General features: G+C 41.2%; 1 long non-coding RNA gene across 1 annotated transcript; it reads left to right on the top strand.

Annotated features, from left to right (window-relative positions):
* Positions 1-8,453: 8,453 nt before the first annotated feature.
* On the top strand, positions 8,454-17,969 carry LOC125211052. The gene is made up of 2 exons (XR_007174448.1): positions 8,454-8,686; positions 17,677-17,969. It is a non-coding gene; the product is annotated as an uncharacterized LOC125211052 (long non-coding RNA).
* The last annotated feature ends 240 nt before the right edge of the window (positions 17,970-18,209 follow it).

Genomic DNA, 18,209 nt, shown 5'->3' with positions numbered 1-18,209 from the left:
CTTTTTTTTTTCTTTTTTTTTCTTTCTTTTTCTTACACATCCTTCTAAGATCAAGCACATACTTGGAATTTTTCTAATTTCACAACTTGTACTTTCTTTACATTTAAGCACACTACTTTTTATACTTTCCTCCTTATCTCTCCAATTCCTTTACAAAAGATATAAAAACTAACTAACCCAAGGAATTGTCCCCATTATGTTGGCTTCCAAAGAATAGGCTTAAAGGCTCAAAATTGGCTCCAAAGGGAAAAAATTTGAAAATTTTTGAGAGGGTCGAAAATTTTTGGATAAAAGTAGGCTAAGAAAAGATGGCCAATCATCCTCCTAAATCAACTTAAACACTATGTAAACTTAGGCAAGACTAGGAGCAAGTTCTAGAAACATATACATGAATGCAGATAAATCACACAAGAATGAAATTTAGGCTCAAATCCTCACAAGGTATAAAGCATGATTCAAGGCGAACAAACAATTCACTAATTATGCACCTTTTCACCAAACCATCAAATCAAAACGTTAAGCCACACTTAAACATAGATGGAATGTAATATCATTGGCAACTCGGTCTAAAGTGTGTCCCTAAGCATGCGTGTTTCTAAGTTCTTCATGTTAAGTTCACGACATGGATTCAAGAAAACATTTTTAGAACACAAAATTCTCCTACGGGGTTTTGAAAAACAAAAACAAAAACTTAAAACAAAAAGAAAACCCTAAAACAAAAACCTAAACTCACGGTCCACCACTTCATCCCCCCAAACTTATTTACAACAAAGTGTAAAATAAGTTTGTAGAGTCGGTAGGGACGTGAGTAAACTACTGAAAAAAAAACGTACCTTGAAAAATTTCGCGTTGAGGCTTGACGGGTCAAAAATTCGAAAAAATTTCGAAAAATCGCGCTGGAAATTGTGCCCAGGTGGCGGTCTGCCGCAGCATGTCCGGTGGTCGCCGCGCAGCTCCAGATTGTTCCAGCGAGGAGGTGGCGGACCGCCGCAGTGCATGCGGCGGTTGTCACGAAGAGGTCAGAACCTGCGAAAATTTTTCAACTCACAAAAATTAAACTAAAACCAAAAATACTTAGAATTAAAGTAAAAATTGTCAAAAACAAGGTTGGGTTGCCCCCAACAAGCGTTCCTTTAAAGTCATTAGCTTGACGTTACCCCTTTTACTCATTGGGTGGTTCCTCTAAATCAACCTCCTCCTCCACTATCTTATCTGAACTGTAATATTTCTTCACACGGTGGCCATTGGCTTGAAAGAATTGTCCATCCGGAGCTAGCAATTCCACTGTTCCGCTATCATATATCTTCTTGATCATGTACGGGCCGGTCCATTTAGACTTCAACTTGCCGGGGAATAGAGAGAATCTCTAGTTGTGCAACAAAACTATATCCCCCAGCGTGAGTTCTCTTGGGCTGATCATCCGGTCATGGTAAGCCTTCACTCGTTCCTTGTAGGTGGATGAACTGTCATAAGCTTCCATCCGAAACTCATCCATCTTATTAAGAAACAGACTCCTTTCCCCACCGGCCTTGTGGAAGTCTTGGTTCAACTTCTTGATTGCCCAATATGACCTGTATTCCATCTCAAGAGGCAAATGACAAGACTTTCCAAACACAAGTACAAGGGGCCCTTGTAGGCGGTACGATACGCCCACAATGCATCATCTAACCAAAGTGCTCAATCCTTTCGGTTCACGCACACCGTCTTTTGAAGAACCGACTTGATCTCCCTGTTTGCTAACTCAGTTTGCCCATTCGCCTGAGGATGATAGGGCGAAGTGACTCTATGCTTGACTCCGTATTTGTCCAACACGCTGTCCAACCATCTATTGTTGAAATGAGATCCTCCATCACTAATAAGAGCGCAGGGTATACCAAACCTTTAAAATATATTTTTTCTAACAAAAGTAGTAACCACTTTAGAATCGTTAGTTCTGGTTGGAATTGCTTCCACCCATCTAGAAACATATTCTACTGCAAGTAAGATATATTGGTACTCTCCTGATTTTGGGAATGGTCCCATAAAATCTATCCCCCATACATCAAACAATTCTACCTCAATGATGGTATTCATAGGCATCTCCTTCTTCTTAGAAATTCCTCCCGTCCGTTGGCATTCATTGCATTGGAGAACAAAGCTAGCAGAGTCGCGAAAAATGGTAGGCCAATAGAAACCACTCTGCAAGATTTTTATCGCGGTTCTTTGCACACCAAAATGGCCTCCAGTTGGGGACGAATGACACTTTTCAACTATAGCCACCCAATCCTCTTGAGGGACACACCTCCTAAGTATAGTATCTGCACATCTTTTGAACAAGTAGGGCTCATCCCAAAAGTAAGATCGTACATCTCTATAAAATTTCTTTTTCTGATAAGGAGTAAGATCCGGAGGATGTACCTTAGCCGCCAAATAATTTACAATATCGGCGTACCATGGGAAAGTGGCTTGAGTGAAGAACAGATGCTCATCGGGGAAGTCCTCGTTGATTTCTTGTGATAAATCTTCTCCTTCCACCGGGTGTTCCAACCTTGACAAGTGGTCTGCTACCACGTTCTCGCACCCCTTTCTATCCCTTATTTCCACATCAAACTCTTGGAGTAGCAAGATCCATCGGATAAGCCTGGGCTTCGCATCCTTCTTTGCAAATAAGTGCCTAATAGCTGCATGGTCAGTATAAACAATAGTCTTAGTTCCAACAAGATAGGCCCTAAATTTATCAAAAGAATAAACAATAGCAAGCATCTCCCTTTCAGTAGTCGTATAATTAGCTTGAGCAGAATCTAAAGTTCTACTAGCATAATAAATGACTCTAAAAATCTTGTCCCTCTTCTGCCCCAAAGCTGAGCCAACTGCAATATCACTTGCGTCGCACATGATCTCAAATGGTTGACTCCAATCAGGTGTGATGAGGACAGGAGCGCTTACTAGAGCTTTCTTCAAGGTCTCAAAAGCCTGCAAGCAATCGGAAGTAAAATTAAATTTCACATCCTTCTCAAGCAATTTACAAAGAGGTTTAGAGATCTTAGAAAAATCCTTGATGAATCTCCGGTAGAAGCCTGCATGTCCTAGAAAACTTCTTACTCCTTTTTCGTTGGATGGAGGTGGGAGTTTCTCAATGGCTGCAATCTTTGCCCTGTCGACTTCTATCCCTACAGAAGACACTTTATGCCCTAGAACTATACCTTCTTTCACCATAAAGTGACATTTTTCCCAATTGAGAACAAGGTTAGTTTCTACGCATCTCTGCAAAACCTTAGCTAGATTGTCAAGACAATGATCATAAGATTTAACAAACACAGAAAAATCAACCATAAAAACTTCCATCACTTTTTCAATCAAATCATGAAATATGGCCAACATACATCTCTGAAAGGTGGAAGGAGCATTACATAAACCAAAAGACATCTTCCTATAAGCATAAATTCCATAAAGACATATGAAAGCAGACTTATGTTGGTCTTCGGGAGCAATTGCAATTTGATTATACCCAAAATAGCCATCAAGAAAACAGTAGTAATCATATCCCCCTAGTCTATCAAGCCTTTGATCAATAAAAGTTAAAGGGAAACGATCCTTCCTAGTGGTTGCATTTAACATCCTATAATCAATGCATACTCTCCAACATGTGGCTACCCTAGTGACTATCATCTCTCCATCCTGGTCGGGCACTACCGTCATCCCCCCTCTTTTAGCTACTACTTGCGTAGGACTTACCCATTCACTATCAGATATTGCATAGATAATCCTTGCATCTAGTAACTTTATCACCTCTTTTCTAACTACATCTTGCATGATAGGGTTAAGTCTACGTTGATTTTGCACACGAGGTTTATGCCCTTCCTCGAGTAAAATTCTATGCATGCATGTGGTTGGGCTAATTCATTTCAAATCACTAATAGACCATCCTATGGCAGACCTATACTTGTTCAAAACAAACAAGAGCTTCTCACACTCTTTCTCACTCAAAGCAGCGGACACAACAACCGGGTAAGTGTTATCCGGCCCTAGGAATGCGTACCTGAGATGTTCGGGGAGAGGTTTTAGTTCTACCTTAGGCGGTCCCCGTGGCTTTCCCACTGTTTTATTCCTCTCCGCCTCTTCTTCGGGAGTGCGTAATGGCAAGAATGCGTTCTCCATTTGAGGGATTCTTTCCGGTAGCACTTCCAATTCTGCAATAATGGCACACACGTTAGCATCACAAGAGGATAAGTCATTATTAGGAGTGAAGGAATTTTGTAGACAAGTTTCAAGAGGATCCTAGGTTTGGTGATAAGTGATTTCCACTTCTCCCACACAATCGGTGACGAATTGGATGACACTGCATTCTTGGTTGCCTTCTGCCCCCTCCTTTCCATAAAATTTTAGGGCGTCGTAGATGTTGAATGTAATGCTTTCATCGTGTAACTTCAATGTAAGCTCTCATTTCTGTACATCTATCATGGCTCCCCCAGTAGCTAAAAACGGTCTTCCAAGTATCAAGGGAACCTTCTTGTCCTCTTGCATGTCGAGCACAACAAAATCAGCTAGAAAAATAAATTCTCCAACCCTTACCAAAACATCTTCTACTATCCCCATTGGTGTTGTTATGCTCCGATCTGCCATTTGCAACGTGATTGAGGTGGGACGGATACTATCAACGTCAAGTTTCCTGTAAAAAGATAAAGGCATCAAGTTAATACTAGATCCTAGATCACATAATGCTCTACCTTTCACATCATTCTCCAAAACACAAGATAAAGTAAAAGTCCCTGGATCTTTGTGTTTAGTAGGTAATCCCTTTTGGATGATAGCACTACAACTCTCTGTTAAGCCTACTGTCTCGTACTTCCCCCACTTCCTTTTCCTTGCCACCACATCTTTCAAAAATTTAGCGTAGTTGGGCATTTGTTGCAGGGCCTCTACTAGTGGAATGTTGATGTGGACTTTGCTCATTGCTTCCAAGAATTTGGCAAACTGAGCGTCAAGCTTCTTGCTCTTCAATTGTTGAGGATACGGGACGGTAACACTGCTCTGTGGGGTCTATCTGATTGCTGCTACCCAGTCGGCGGACCGCCGCGATGGGGTGTGGCGGCCGCCGGGCTTTCATCAGTGGCCAGTCCAGAGTCTTTCTTGATCTACTGAGGTGTAGGCGGCGGGTCGCTGTGTAGGGGTGCGGCGGACCGCCGCACTTCTTCGGCGGACGTGTTGCCAAGCAACTTCTCTGCCTCCCTTCTTCCCCTGCCTAGGTCTCCTGACTCTAGAGGTTGATATGTAGTTCCGCTATGCAACTGCACGGCGTGGCACTTTCCTTTCGGGTTAACCTCTGGCAGGCTAGGAAGTGTACCTGGGGTGTGCCTGCTTCCTATGGTCGTGGCTAGGATTCCAAGATTAAATTCTAGCATCTCTACTTGAGTAACGAGGGTTGCCAACCCTCTTTCCAAGGTGTTTGTATTTCTCTCTAAATTTTCCAACCGCTGGTTCGTCACCTTTCTATGTTCGAAAACTTCTGCAATGCTGATTTCCAGCAGATTCTTCCAATTGGAGCGGGGTTGATCCTCCATACCTGCACATATTTTAGACGAATTATCAGAACAGTAATCTTGTGCATCGTATGAGAATTCAGAGCAGTTTGGGTCGTAGTATGATCTCCCATGGTCGGAGTTATAGTACTCATCGCTAAATCCCCACTGCTGCTCATAGCCATATAGATCCTCCATCCCTGCAGGAAAATCCATAACAAAATAAAAATAAAAATAAAAATAAAATAAAAGCAATTAAATTCCAAATTAGCAAAATTATCCGTTTGAAGATATCACTCCAAAGTGAATTGTCTTCTCCGGCAACGGCGCCAAAAACTTGATGCACTTTTTATTAGCACTAAATAAACCTGCAAGTATACAGAGTATATATAGTATAGATAAAGGTTAGTACCGGATATCGAACACGGGGAAGGAAAACACAAAATGTCTATCCTCTACTAAGACTCAATTACTATCTGGAAAAGCAAATAGGTTTTGGAAAACTTTTGAAAACCAGAAACAATAAAAGGCATAAAACAACTAAAAGCAAATAAAACACGGAGATAAGCGATAGAGATAAGGGAATCCCAGGGATGTGCGTTCACAGTTATGGTTATACAAATTCCAACTACAATACCCTAGCACAGTTTATACATTGAAAGGACAAGTCACCTAGCTTATGCTCATGCGATACAAACGTTGATTACAAAATTAGGGTTGTCAATCCTAACACATAACTCCAAAAAGCTCCTAAGACCCTTGAAAAGTCCTCACTCTCAATTAACAGTGCAGTTTTAAGGGAAGCTAATTGTAGTGTCTACTAAGTGAATCTAACTCGCTAGAACTCTCTCACAGTTATGAAGCAAGTTATATTAAATCATACAAGATTGTGTCACTCAATCATGCAGCATCAGAACTACTTAGGGAAGAAACAAAGTAAAAACAAAACGGATATTAAATAGAAAAAAGGAATTTGTATAATCAAAGTCGTTACTAACATATCCCTAGAATCCTATGCTAAAAACATAGATTGAAGGGAAGACAATTTGAACATAAAACTAAAGCAAATAAAACTCGTAGGTTGAATCCTTGTCGTTATTGATGTTCTTGAAATCCTTCTCCAACTCCTTGCACAAGACAAGTGAAGTACTCTAGCTATTGATCTCTATAGTATTTTGCAAGTAGAAGCTCTCTCTTTTGATGAAGCTTGAGGTCTTATTTATAGGGAAAAGTCAATCCTTGTTGTAGAAGGAAAAGATATCCAAAATATGGTAAATCTGGGCGCAAATCTAGGGCTTCTCAGTTCGCCGCCTTTCTCCGACAGGCCGCCAGCACCTTGGGCTGGCGGACCGCCGCACGACTTTCGGCGGTCGCCGAACGAGAGTTCTCTTCCAAGCGTATTTTTTTGAGGCGGACCGCTGCATTGATCTGCCCGCCGGGCGCCGGCGGTCGCCGGTCATTGTCGACTCCATATTTCCAGGACTTTGCGTTTTGACTCCCTTTTTCGGCTCAATTATGCACGTTTCTCACAAAACATGTCAAAATACCAAAATAGACAAAATATGTAAATAATGGACGTGTAGAGTGACTTTGACATAAAAAACAGACCAAATAATGGCCTTAGAATAGTGCAAAATCCGAGCGTATCAGTCAACTTGAAGCCCAACCCGATCTAGGCATGTGGCTAATTGTTAGTTGACTTGAATCTGTCACTAGCCGAACGGGGCCTGTGGACATAGCCAATACAACAACGTTGGTGAACCACGTAAATTTTGTGTTTCTTTACATTTTTGTTTGTCAATTACTCTATTTTGTCACAACACTAATAGTCTAAAACAAACTACTATTATTTCTATAAATTTAGACTCAATTTATTTATTAAGTGTGTGTGAACTAGGTTGGAACCACATAGGCTGGGTTGCTCAAATAACATATTTTTAAATTATACTCCCTCCGTCCCATCTAAATTGGTACAAAACTTTTAGCACGGAGATTTAGAAATTATGTTGAATAGATTAAATGAGAGTAATATAAAATAGGAAAGAGAAAAAAGTAAGAGAGATAAGGATAAAGTAAAGTAGATGATGAAATAAAATAAGAGTAATTGGATGCTTTGGGTTTTGTCAAAAAGGAAAATGACTCAACTTTGTTGGGACGTCCCAAAGGAGAATACGACTCAACTTAGTTGGGATGGAGGAGTGCTACTTTTTATTTTCTTATTAAATATTATAATTTAAATTAGTAATATTTCAAGGATTAAGTTATTTATAAAATCTATTTATTGTTGTAGTTTATATACATAATATAAAATAATGTATATACTTTATTTGTTCAAAGATAGTCTGAGTCAATTTTTTTAACAAATTTGATTTATTTCTCTCTTAATTTACTATTTCTTTCTCTCATTTACTTTGTTTTTCCTCAAAATTGTTTATCTCTTCAATTTCGTATTTAAATATCAACTTCTTAAATCTCTCATTATTTCTTAATTACTACATTAAAACATTTAGTCTCTAATTATTTAGAAGTTGTGGACTAGATTGGGTTTGGGCCTATGTTTGGCCATGGGCTTGGGGTTTGTGGCCTAAGCTGGTTGGGCTAAGATTTTGATAAGCTTGAATTGAACTTGGATATATGTGACGCCCAGACTTTTTAAGTAAATATTTTTTAATGACCGGCGAACTAATAGTCAAAAATCGTTTTGTTTTATTATGAGAGATTATGGAATTATTTTTAGAGCTCGGTGTTTCTTCATGCCTTATTTAGTTTTAGAGAATAGAGAAATTTTTAAATACCAATGGATGTGGAATTTGTGAATGCTCGAAAATGGATGTAGGTTCATGTGGCATAAGTAATCGATCCTTGAGGAGAAATAGAATGTATTTTTGAAGTGCAAATAAATAGCCAATTGAATAAAATTTTAGAGCCTATAATTTAATAATTTCCTAGCCCAATTCTTTTTTACGTTACTTAGGAGAAGCCAATATGAGACCAACCGAGATATGCTCAAATCGCTCAAATCTTCGGTTCAGATCCGTTTCCCTGAGAATTAGATGGATTCAACCGTGTATATATATAGATAAACCCCCACACGTCTCCCACTTTTTCATAAAACTGAGATAAAAATAGAGAAAGAACCGAATTAGAGAACGAGAGTTTGAGGAGAGAGCTTTCTGCCGTCAGAGAAGGTAATCACCCATCAATTCTCAGCGTTTAATTCCTTGTATTCATTTAGGATAATTCTGAATCATCCAAAGTTTCAATCTTTAAATTTAACCCTTTGTCTCGACTGAAAAATTTAATCCTTTGAGAAACAAATCGAAATCGACTAGGAGAATTAGAATTAGAATTAGAATTAGAATTAGAATTAGAATGATTTGGGGGGAGAGGACTTACCTGCCGGGAGAAAAGAATACCGACGGTGTGCGAGAGAGGGGCGAAGAAGATTGAAGTTTCTGACTTGGAATTTAATTTGTGAATTTTGAGATTGAGGGAGAGAGAGAGAGTACAGGGGATTGAATGAAAGAGGCCGCCTCTTTCCTTATTTTACTTTTGATGCTGAAACCAAGGAAATATTCAAATGATTAGAGTTTTTGTAACCTCCCGATTTTTATCGTTTTATTAGGGTGTCTTCGGCGGCGCTCTTCCCACTCGCCCCTCCCATGCCACATCAGAATTAGCCCCTCCCATTCCACTGCTACATCACTAGTCCTTCCCACTTCACTCGCCCCTCCCACTAGCCCTTCCTACAATTAAATTAATTCACAATTAAAATTTAAATTCACGGAAATAAAATTCGACACGAATACGAACGGGAAATACGAAAATTACATTAAAACACAAAATTACATAATAAAAAAAAATTACATAATTTTAAAAAAAACATAGTTTAAAAATAAAATTACATAATCCCCTCGGCTTTCACTCCTCGTCCTCGTCCCCGTCGCCCGTGCCGCTGCCACCTCCGACGTCCCCGCCCCCGATCTCGACGCCATCATCATCAATGGGTGGCATCCCTAAATCGCGCCGACATCGGTCGACCATCTCCTTGCACAGCCTTCTCAAGACTGGATCGTACGTGTTATACCACTTCAAAGTGATCTGCATCAGGGTCTTCGTTTGCTGCGCGCGGGCGAGGCTGTCGTCATCTTCTCCTCCTGGGACCTCCGATTCGACCTCGTAGGACCCGCTGCCGCTGCCGCTTCCCCTCGCCATCCGCAACGCAGCCTGTTGCCCCATCGGCGACGACGACGGCGAGTGTCTGTTCGTGGTAGCGGGGCCACTTCCTCGGCTTCGGGGAGCTCGTGCGAACCAAGACTGCTGCGTACTCACCGAAAGAGTTGATCTTCGTCCGCTTCCAGCCCGATTCGACACCCACAACAAACTTTTGCGAATCCTTGACCACGAGAAAGGCCTCCCACTTGGTCAAACTCTTTGATCCCCAAGTCTTTGTTGGGGTACTGGGCTAAGGATTGTCTCCGCACATCATCCTCGAGACATGCCGCTGCTTACCATGCGCATGTTGTTTTGGTAGATTGCGGCAAAACGACTGAGCTTAGGCCTCAACCGGAGCCACTGTTTCCGGCATTGCTCGGGGATGCGAGGCTTCGCCCCAGGCGGTTTGTTGGCGCAGTAGGCGGCACTGATGCGATGCCACATTCGGTCAACATACTGGTTCGCTCCGGTGTAGGGATCCTCTACAACACCGACCCATGCCTTCGCAAGCGCGGCTTTTTCCCACACGGTCCAGATCGTCCTCCGCTCAGTCTCATCCACACCCTCCTCCCCTCCCATCCCCGTGTGTGAGGAAGAGCTCGGGACTTTGCCCTTGCCCCTACCCCCGCTCCTGGCCGTGGCCTTGCTTTTTCTCCTACCCCTTGCAGGCCCCGCCTCCTCCCGGGGAGTCTCACGGATCGGCGATAGCCCCTATCCTCATAAGAGAAAGTCTCGATGCCGGCGTACTGAGTCTCCGGAACAGAAGAAGGGGAGTCATCGGCCAACAAATCTATATATGGCCGATAGACAGATTCCCCAGGCGTCCTCGGGCTCCTGTGCTGCATCGACCCACTCACCGACATATTTGGCGGCGTACCGCCCATCCCCACTGCCCCGGGCACCATCCCTCCCACCCCCGCCATATTTGGCGGCATACCGCCCATCCCCGCTGCCCCTGGCATAGTCACACCCATCCCCGCCATATTTGGCGGCATACCGCCCATCCCCGCAGTCCCACCCATCCCCGACATATTTGCCGGCATACCCGCTGCCCCCGGCATCATCTGACCCATTTGACTCATCCAAGTGTACATATTGTAGAACATTTGGGGAGTCATCGTCGGCATACCGCCCATCCCCGCCATCTGGGGATTCATCCCCGCAAAATTTCCCTCCGCGCCGATGGGAATCGAGGGTGTGTTCCCTCCGCTCGTGGTGGGGGAGTTTCTATTGTACTCCATTGTAGTAGAAATGAAATTTGTAGAGAGAGAAACTTGTTAACACAAGTGGTATGAATGAAATGAAGTTGGGGGAGCCCTATTTATAGAGTTTATTATTTATTAATAAATATATATATATATATATATATATAGGTGTGTGATCAAATACTAACTAAGTTATGATAATAACTAATAACTAATATCAATTTTGTATGTTAAAAACATCAACACAAAGACATAAATTTATCAATCTTTTTGTGCTGATAAACTTTTGTCTTTGTGTTGACATTTTAAATTTGCATGTTGTATTGATATAATTATGTCTTTGTGTTGATAATTTTAATGCACAATATTGAAAGTTATTAGTTATTACTGTAAATTAAGTTAGCACACTAACGCAACCATATATATATATATATATATATATATATATATTAAAATGTCGGACGTCCGAGTGGGACGGGCGACCTTCGCCACAGTGGCGCCCGTCCCACTCGCCCGTCGACGGGAGGGGCGAGGCCATCGCAGGGGCACTCGGGACGGGCGTGGGCGCCCTTCCCGCCCACAATGGGGCCCGTCCGGTCGGACGTCGCCGACGGGCGAGTGGGAAGGGCGCCGTTGGAGACACCCTTAGGGTGGGTAGGATGTAACATTCTGACTTTTATCGTTTTGTTAAGGTGGGTAGAATGTAACATCCCGACTTTTATCGTCTTGTTAAGGTGGGTAGAATGTAACATCTCGATTTTTTTCATTTTTTTTTATTATTCTCGAAATGACATCGAATGTTTAGTGGAAAATTTCAAAAGAACTAAAGAATGATATAAATTATTATAATTCTAGTAAATGAAATATCATACATAATTGAGCATATGGTCACACTAATGGAACCAAACTTTTTATTGTACAAATATACATCACTAAAACTATGAAATGGAATTCAAGAAATTAAAAGTGTACATGTATGGGCCTATCAATTAAATCCCAACCCACTTCTAAATTTTTGGAGACACCATGGAGAGGCCCAACTCATCCTCTCTTTCTTAAATAGGGCAGCCCAATATATATCCCAACTCCGCACGTGGATTCCTCATATGCTTGCCAAATCAAGATCTCCAACAAAATGCCATTTTTCATATGTATGTATGTATACTCTCGTCCCCACACACAAAAGAACAAAAAATAACAGAACAATCCAATTACTTCATTCAATTTCAAAGAATGAGAAGTGAGAGAGAGTTTAGAGTTAGCAAGATAGTTTTAAGACAACAGCAGGTGACTACAACTCTTAGCCCTTTTCTATTTCTTCTCATCACATAGGAAGCTTGCACAACTTTATGGAAAACACAAACCTCAAATAAGTTAACAAACCTTAAGTCTAGCTTTCACAAATTGCTCGTTCCAGTGAGCAAAATATATACATGTCACTTTAGTTTAGAATCTTAGTCTTCCACCCAAATAGCTTTATAGACAATACAATTATGTTCACTTTGAGGCAAATCGAAATTAATGAAAATAGAGAAAGAGAAGAGACTTAGCTTAGTTGCACGAAGGTAAAACGACTCGGAAAGAAGAAGTCCTTGACGGAGTGGCGGCCCACGAACTCCGAACACCAGCCCTGCAATGAAGGCTCGGGGATGGCAGCGATTATAGCGGCGTGGCTTAGAACGGGCCGGGGTAGCGATGGCAGCGGCGCCGATTTCTGCGTGAGAAAGAGAGGGAGATAGGAAATAAGACTGAATCGTGGAGGAGAAAGGAGAGTTCTTAACCGAACGAGAGTTAGATACTGTGAGAAAGGAGAGCGACAGCGGCCAGAGGGCGCCGGCAACACAGCATTGGGAAACACCGAGATGTTGAAATTATTAACTCAATTACTTCACAATTAAGGAGTGGTGATGAAGGTGCTGCATCACCACCTTATCTTGGTGGTGTAAATTTGTGAGTAATTCATGGCTAAGAAGGTAGCCACATTTGCACTACATCAGGCGGTAGTATTTTGTGGGTGGCATTTGAAGACTTCCTCATTAAGTATAAAGTGACAGCTAGGAGACATAGCATATATGTGTAATCTAGTTTGCAAATTATCAACTTGTATTATTTAATTAATTAGTGCTAACTAGAAGGTCTCTAGTTTTAGGAATCGGTGCTTAACCGACTTTATACACCTATAAATAGAGGCGTAGTTGTTTGTTGTAAAATCAATCAAGTTAGAATTGTGAGTGAGAGTTAGGAGAAAAAAGAGCCATAGCTCATAGAGAGAAAGAGAGAAGAAAGCTTTGTAGTGCTGAAGCACTTTTGTTTGTGTGTATTTTGTAATCCTTTTGTGAGAAGTCTATAAATACTTATCCTCCATATTTCATCCTTGTTGAGTGTTCCTATTTTTTGTGAATCAAATAATCCAACAAATCTGGTATCTAGAGCCACTCGATCCTACCTATGGCGGCAACGTTGAACATGGTCCAGCCCCAAATTCCCAAATTAGAGAAACACAATTATGGGAATTGGAGTATTCAGATGCGAGTCTTGTTGCAATCACAAGAGTTGTGGGATATTGTTCAAGAAAGCTACACCGAACCTGCTTCCCAAGAAGCCGAAGATGCCCTGACGAACAACCAGAGGAACGCCCTCAGAGACGCTAGGAAACGAGACAAGAAGGCATTATTCAATATCTATCAAGGTATTGATGAAACCACGTTTGAGAAAGTAAGTGCAGCCACCACGTCAAAACAAGCCTGGGAGATTCTGAAGAATGCTTTCACCGGTGTTGATAAAGCGATACGAGTTCGACTGCAGATCCTACGTGGTGAGTTTGAAAGTTTGGCCATGTCTGAAACGGAGAGCATTTCAGACTATTTCACAAGAACATTAGTTATTGTAAATCAAATGAAAAGGCAAGGGGAGAACATTGAAGATGTTCGTGTCATTGAGAAAATTCTTCGTTCCTTGACGTTGAAATTTGAGCACATCGTTGCTGCTATCGAAGAATCAAAAGACCTCAACACCATGTCTATCGACCAGTTGCAGAGCAGCTTGGAAGTCCATGAGCAACGCATGAAGAAAAAGACCACTCCGTCACTTGAGCATATGCTACAAGCAAAGATGTCAATCCAAGAAGACAAGAAGTTTGCGCCTGGGACATCACGTGGTGGATACAACCGAGATCGAGGCCGAGGCCGAGGTTATCGTGGCCGAGGAGGACGCGGCCATAATTACCAGTATGAAGGAGGACGTGGACAGAATTACTTAAATCAAGAAGGACGAGGCCAGAATTATCAAAACGAGGGAGGACGACAGAATTTCACCTATCGAGGCAGAGGTCGAAATTCTTATGGACAACGAGGACGAGGAAGAGGTCAGTATAGAGGCGGTTATTCTCAAACCTACAATCGACAAGGGTTTGATAGAGCAAATATCGAGTGCTATACTTGTCACGAATTCGGGCATTACAGCTATGATTGTCCAACAGCCGGAAATGCCAGGGCCAATTAACAAGTCAATTATGCCGAAGGTGGAGATGATGATGAGCAGGTAATTTCAACTTCTCTTTTTACTCAGAAAGGGCTTGAAGGTGATCAGAGTAGCACGTGGTACTTGGATACTGGAGCGAGTAACCACATGTGCGGGAACAAGGAACTCTTCGTGGAACTAAAGGAGACATCCTATGGGGATGTGACCTTTGGAGATTCCTCAAAAGTTGCGGTGCAAGGAAAAGGTAATATCTTGATTAAGTTGAAGAATGGAAATCATGGTTTTATATATGACGTCTATTATGTGCCTGCCATGAAAAGCAATATTTTGAGTCTTGGTCAATTGCTGGAGAAAGGATTTGATGTTAGTATCAAGAATTCTTATCTTGCTATCAATGATGCTACTGGTAATTTGGTTGCCGGTGTGAAGATGTCCAAAAACAGATTATTTCCATTGAATATAAAACATGATACGTTGAAGTGCATGAATGCCATTGTTAAAGATGAGTCATGGTTATGGCATCTGCGTCTTGGACATCTTAATTTTGGTGGTTTGACGCTGCTGTCTACAAAGAATATGGTGAAAGGTTTGCCGCATATTGATCATCCTGAAGAAGTTTGCGAAGGTTGCATACTTGGCAAACATCATAGGCCAAGCTTCTCTAAAGAAATGAGATGGAGAGCATCACACCCGTTGGAGATCGTTCATACGGACGTCTGCGGTCCTCTGAAGCCTATTTCTACCGGAGGTAATCAGTATTTTTTGACTTTCATTGATGATTATTCCAGAAAGACTTGGGTATATTTCTTGAAAAGAAAATCTGAGGTGTTTGATATTTTCAAAGAGTTTAAAATTCTTGTTGAAAGACAGAGTGGGCACTATATTAAAGTTCTCAGATCCGACCAAGGTGGTGAGTTTACATCCGATTTGTTCGAAAAGTTCTGCAAGGAGCATGGAATCGTTCACCAGCTCACACCTCCATATACTCCTCAACTGAATGGTGTTGCTGAAAGGAAGAACCGAACAATTCTTGATATGGCGAGAAGTATGATGAAAGGGAAGGACTTACCTCGAGAATTCTGGGCTGAAGCTGTCGCAACAGCAGTGTATCTCTTGAATCGGTGTCCCACCAAAAGTGTTCGCAACATGACGCCTGAAGAAGCATGGAGTTCGTTCAAGCCCAGTATTGCGCACTTGAGAGTTTTTGGTTGCATTGCTTATGCCAAAATTCCTGAAGCTCGATGAATCAAGCTTGATGACAAAGGTGAGAAGTGTATCTTCGTGGGATATGGAGATCGAGTAATGGGTTACAAATTGTATAACCCACTCACGAAGAAGGTGATCATAAGTCGCGATGTGGTGTTTGAAGAAGATCAAACATGGAGCTGGGAGGATAAGAAAGCTGCAAGCTCGTCAGAAATTGTATCTGATCAGCAAGAAGAAGCACGTGAAGTTGAAGAACCAGATTCACCAACATCATCTCAAGGTCCAGTCGGAAGGCCAAGAAGAATGCGCAATCTGAATGATATATATGAAGCTACTGAAGAAGTTGATGGAGCTGGAGAGGAAAATGTGAATCTTGTTTGTTTTCATATGAATGTTGATCCTATTGCTTATGCAGATGCTGCACAAGACAGGAAATGGAAGACTGCAATAGATGAAGAAATCAATGCGATCGAGAAAAATGATACTTGGTCGTTGACAACGCTACCAGAAAGCCGAAAAGAAATTGGTGTGAAATGTATGTACAAAACAAAAAAAGATGTCAATGGTGAAGTGCAAAGGTACAGGGCAAGGTTGGTGGCGAAAGGATACAATCAGAAGATTGGAATTTATTCTCGACATGAAAACTGTGAAGAATTGAGCTTAAGGGAGGATGTTGAAATTATTAACTCAATTACTTCACAATTAAGGAGTGGTGATGAAGGTACTGCATCACCACCTTATCTTGGTGGTGTAAATTTGTGAGTAATTCATGGCTAAGAAGGTAGCCACATTTGCACTACATCAAGCGGTAGTATTTTGTGGGTGGCATTTGAAGACTTCCTCATTAAGTATAAAGTGACAGCTAGGAGACGTAGCATATATGTGTAATCTAGTTTGCAAATTATCAACTTGTATTATTTAATTAATTAGTGCTAACTAGAAGGTCTCTAGTTTTAGGAATCGGTGCTTAACCGACTTTATACACCTATAAATTTTGTGGAGTGATTCTTTTTTCGAAATATATTACTGAAATGGACAGCGCCCTTAATTAAATCCCATGATGTAATGAATTGCGATGTTAGCCATGAGTATAATGGGGCCGAGGGTGTAGGATTTTGGGGCCGTGTGATGTCGGGCGACTGCTTAAACCGAAAGAGAAAGTAAGTACTTAACGTAGCTAACTGCTATAAAAGAATTTTAGAATGTTCCTAAGAAAGAGCAAAGAACAAAATGAAAACACATGTAGGATGCATGCATTCTAAGTACTCCCTCCGTCCCAGAGAAGTTGACACACTTTTCTTTTTAGTTTGTCCCACAAAAGATGTCACATTTCCCTTTTTGGAAAAAGTTCTCTCTCACATGAATATAAAAATTATATTTTCTCTCTCCATTTAACACACAAAACAAAACCTCCTAAAATCTCGTGCCATTTTCAAAGTATGCCAACTTCTTTGGGACGGAGGGAGTATATGTTTTCCTTGAGTCTGATTAAGTATATGTTATTACTTTCAAAAGGCTATCTCTACGAGCAAGTGATGTAAGGAGTAAAGAAATTCAAATAAGGAATTTAAACGCACGAGGTGAACTTTTCTATCCTATATGCTAATGTGGATGAAAAATATGAACTTATTTTGTTGTTTATGCAAATGATGTTGTCTTGCCATAAATGATTTATTTTATGTGTATGGAATTTGTTTGGTTGGAACAAAAGAATTGAATTCGGGTCCGAGCGAGAGTGGTGTCCCTACTCGGATTAGTGTACACAGGCCACCTTCCACGGTCACAAAGATGATATAGTGGAGGCCGTTGGAAGGTGGCCACCTCTCCGGCCGGAGAAAGATGTAGGTGACCATAGAGCACCATCTCCACGACACTTGGTGTTCAGATATGGCAGAAGTACAAAAGAACTTAGACTGATCAGTCGAACTTTAGCTCACAAAGAATTTAGTAAGCTCGGGCCTTTTAAGAGAAAACACTCGAGTGTTACTCTAATAGCATGACAATATTTTCATTTTATGTATGTATATTTCGGCAATGTGTTCACTGAGTATTTTTATACTCAAAATGTGCAGGTTGAGTAGGGACAGTGGAGAATGGCTGAGCAGAGTTATGGTTTTCTTTTTATTTTAAGTAGAGGCTCTCGGCGGTGCATGTCTCCATATATGTGACCATGTTCATTCCGCTGCGTATTATTCTTCCATACTCTGATAAATAACAGAAAAGTAAGATTGCCACCCAAGTTTAAGGTTCTAGATAGCATCGACTATTCTTCCATACTGTGATAAATATCTATTGATGAATAAGGTTTTGAATTTTGAAAAGTATGATTTCCGTTCCAATTCTAATGATTAAGAGTTAAGTTGAAGTTGTTTCCCTTTATTTTTGAGTAAATATTCAGTCATTATTATCCCCTTTCTATTCTTCTCCTCTTATTTCCCACCCATAGTCATGGTTTCCCGGCTTTGCTATCCTTAGTAAAGTGCGGCCATGACAGTTTTGATTTAAGTTTTGGGCCTTAATTAGAGGAATTAAGTTCGGGCCAACCTTTTCTATTTTGAGTTTTGGGTCGAAGAGAGGAGTATCATTAGTGATGGGTTGGAAATTC

Source organism: Salvia hispanica, chromosome 3, assembly GCF_023119035.1.
Source record: "Salvia hispanica cultivar TCC Black 2014 chromosome 3, UniMelb_Shisp_WGS_1.0, whole genome shotgun sequence".
In the NCBI taxonomy this organism is placed as follows: domain Eukaryota; kingdom Viridiplantae; phylum Streptophyta; class Magnoliopsida; order Lamiales; family Lamiaceae; genus Salvia; species Salvia hispanica.
This window is presented reverse-complemented; position numbering and strand designations above follow the sequence as displayed.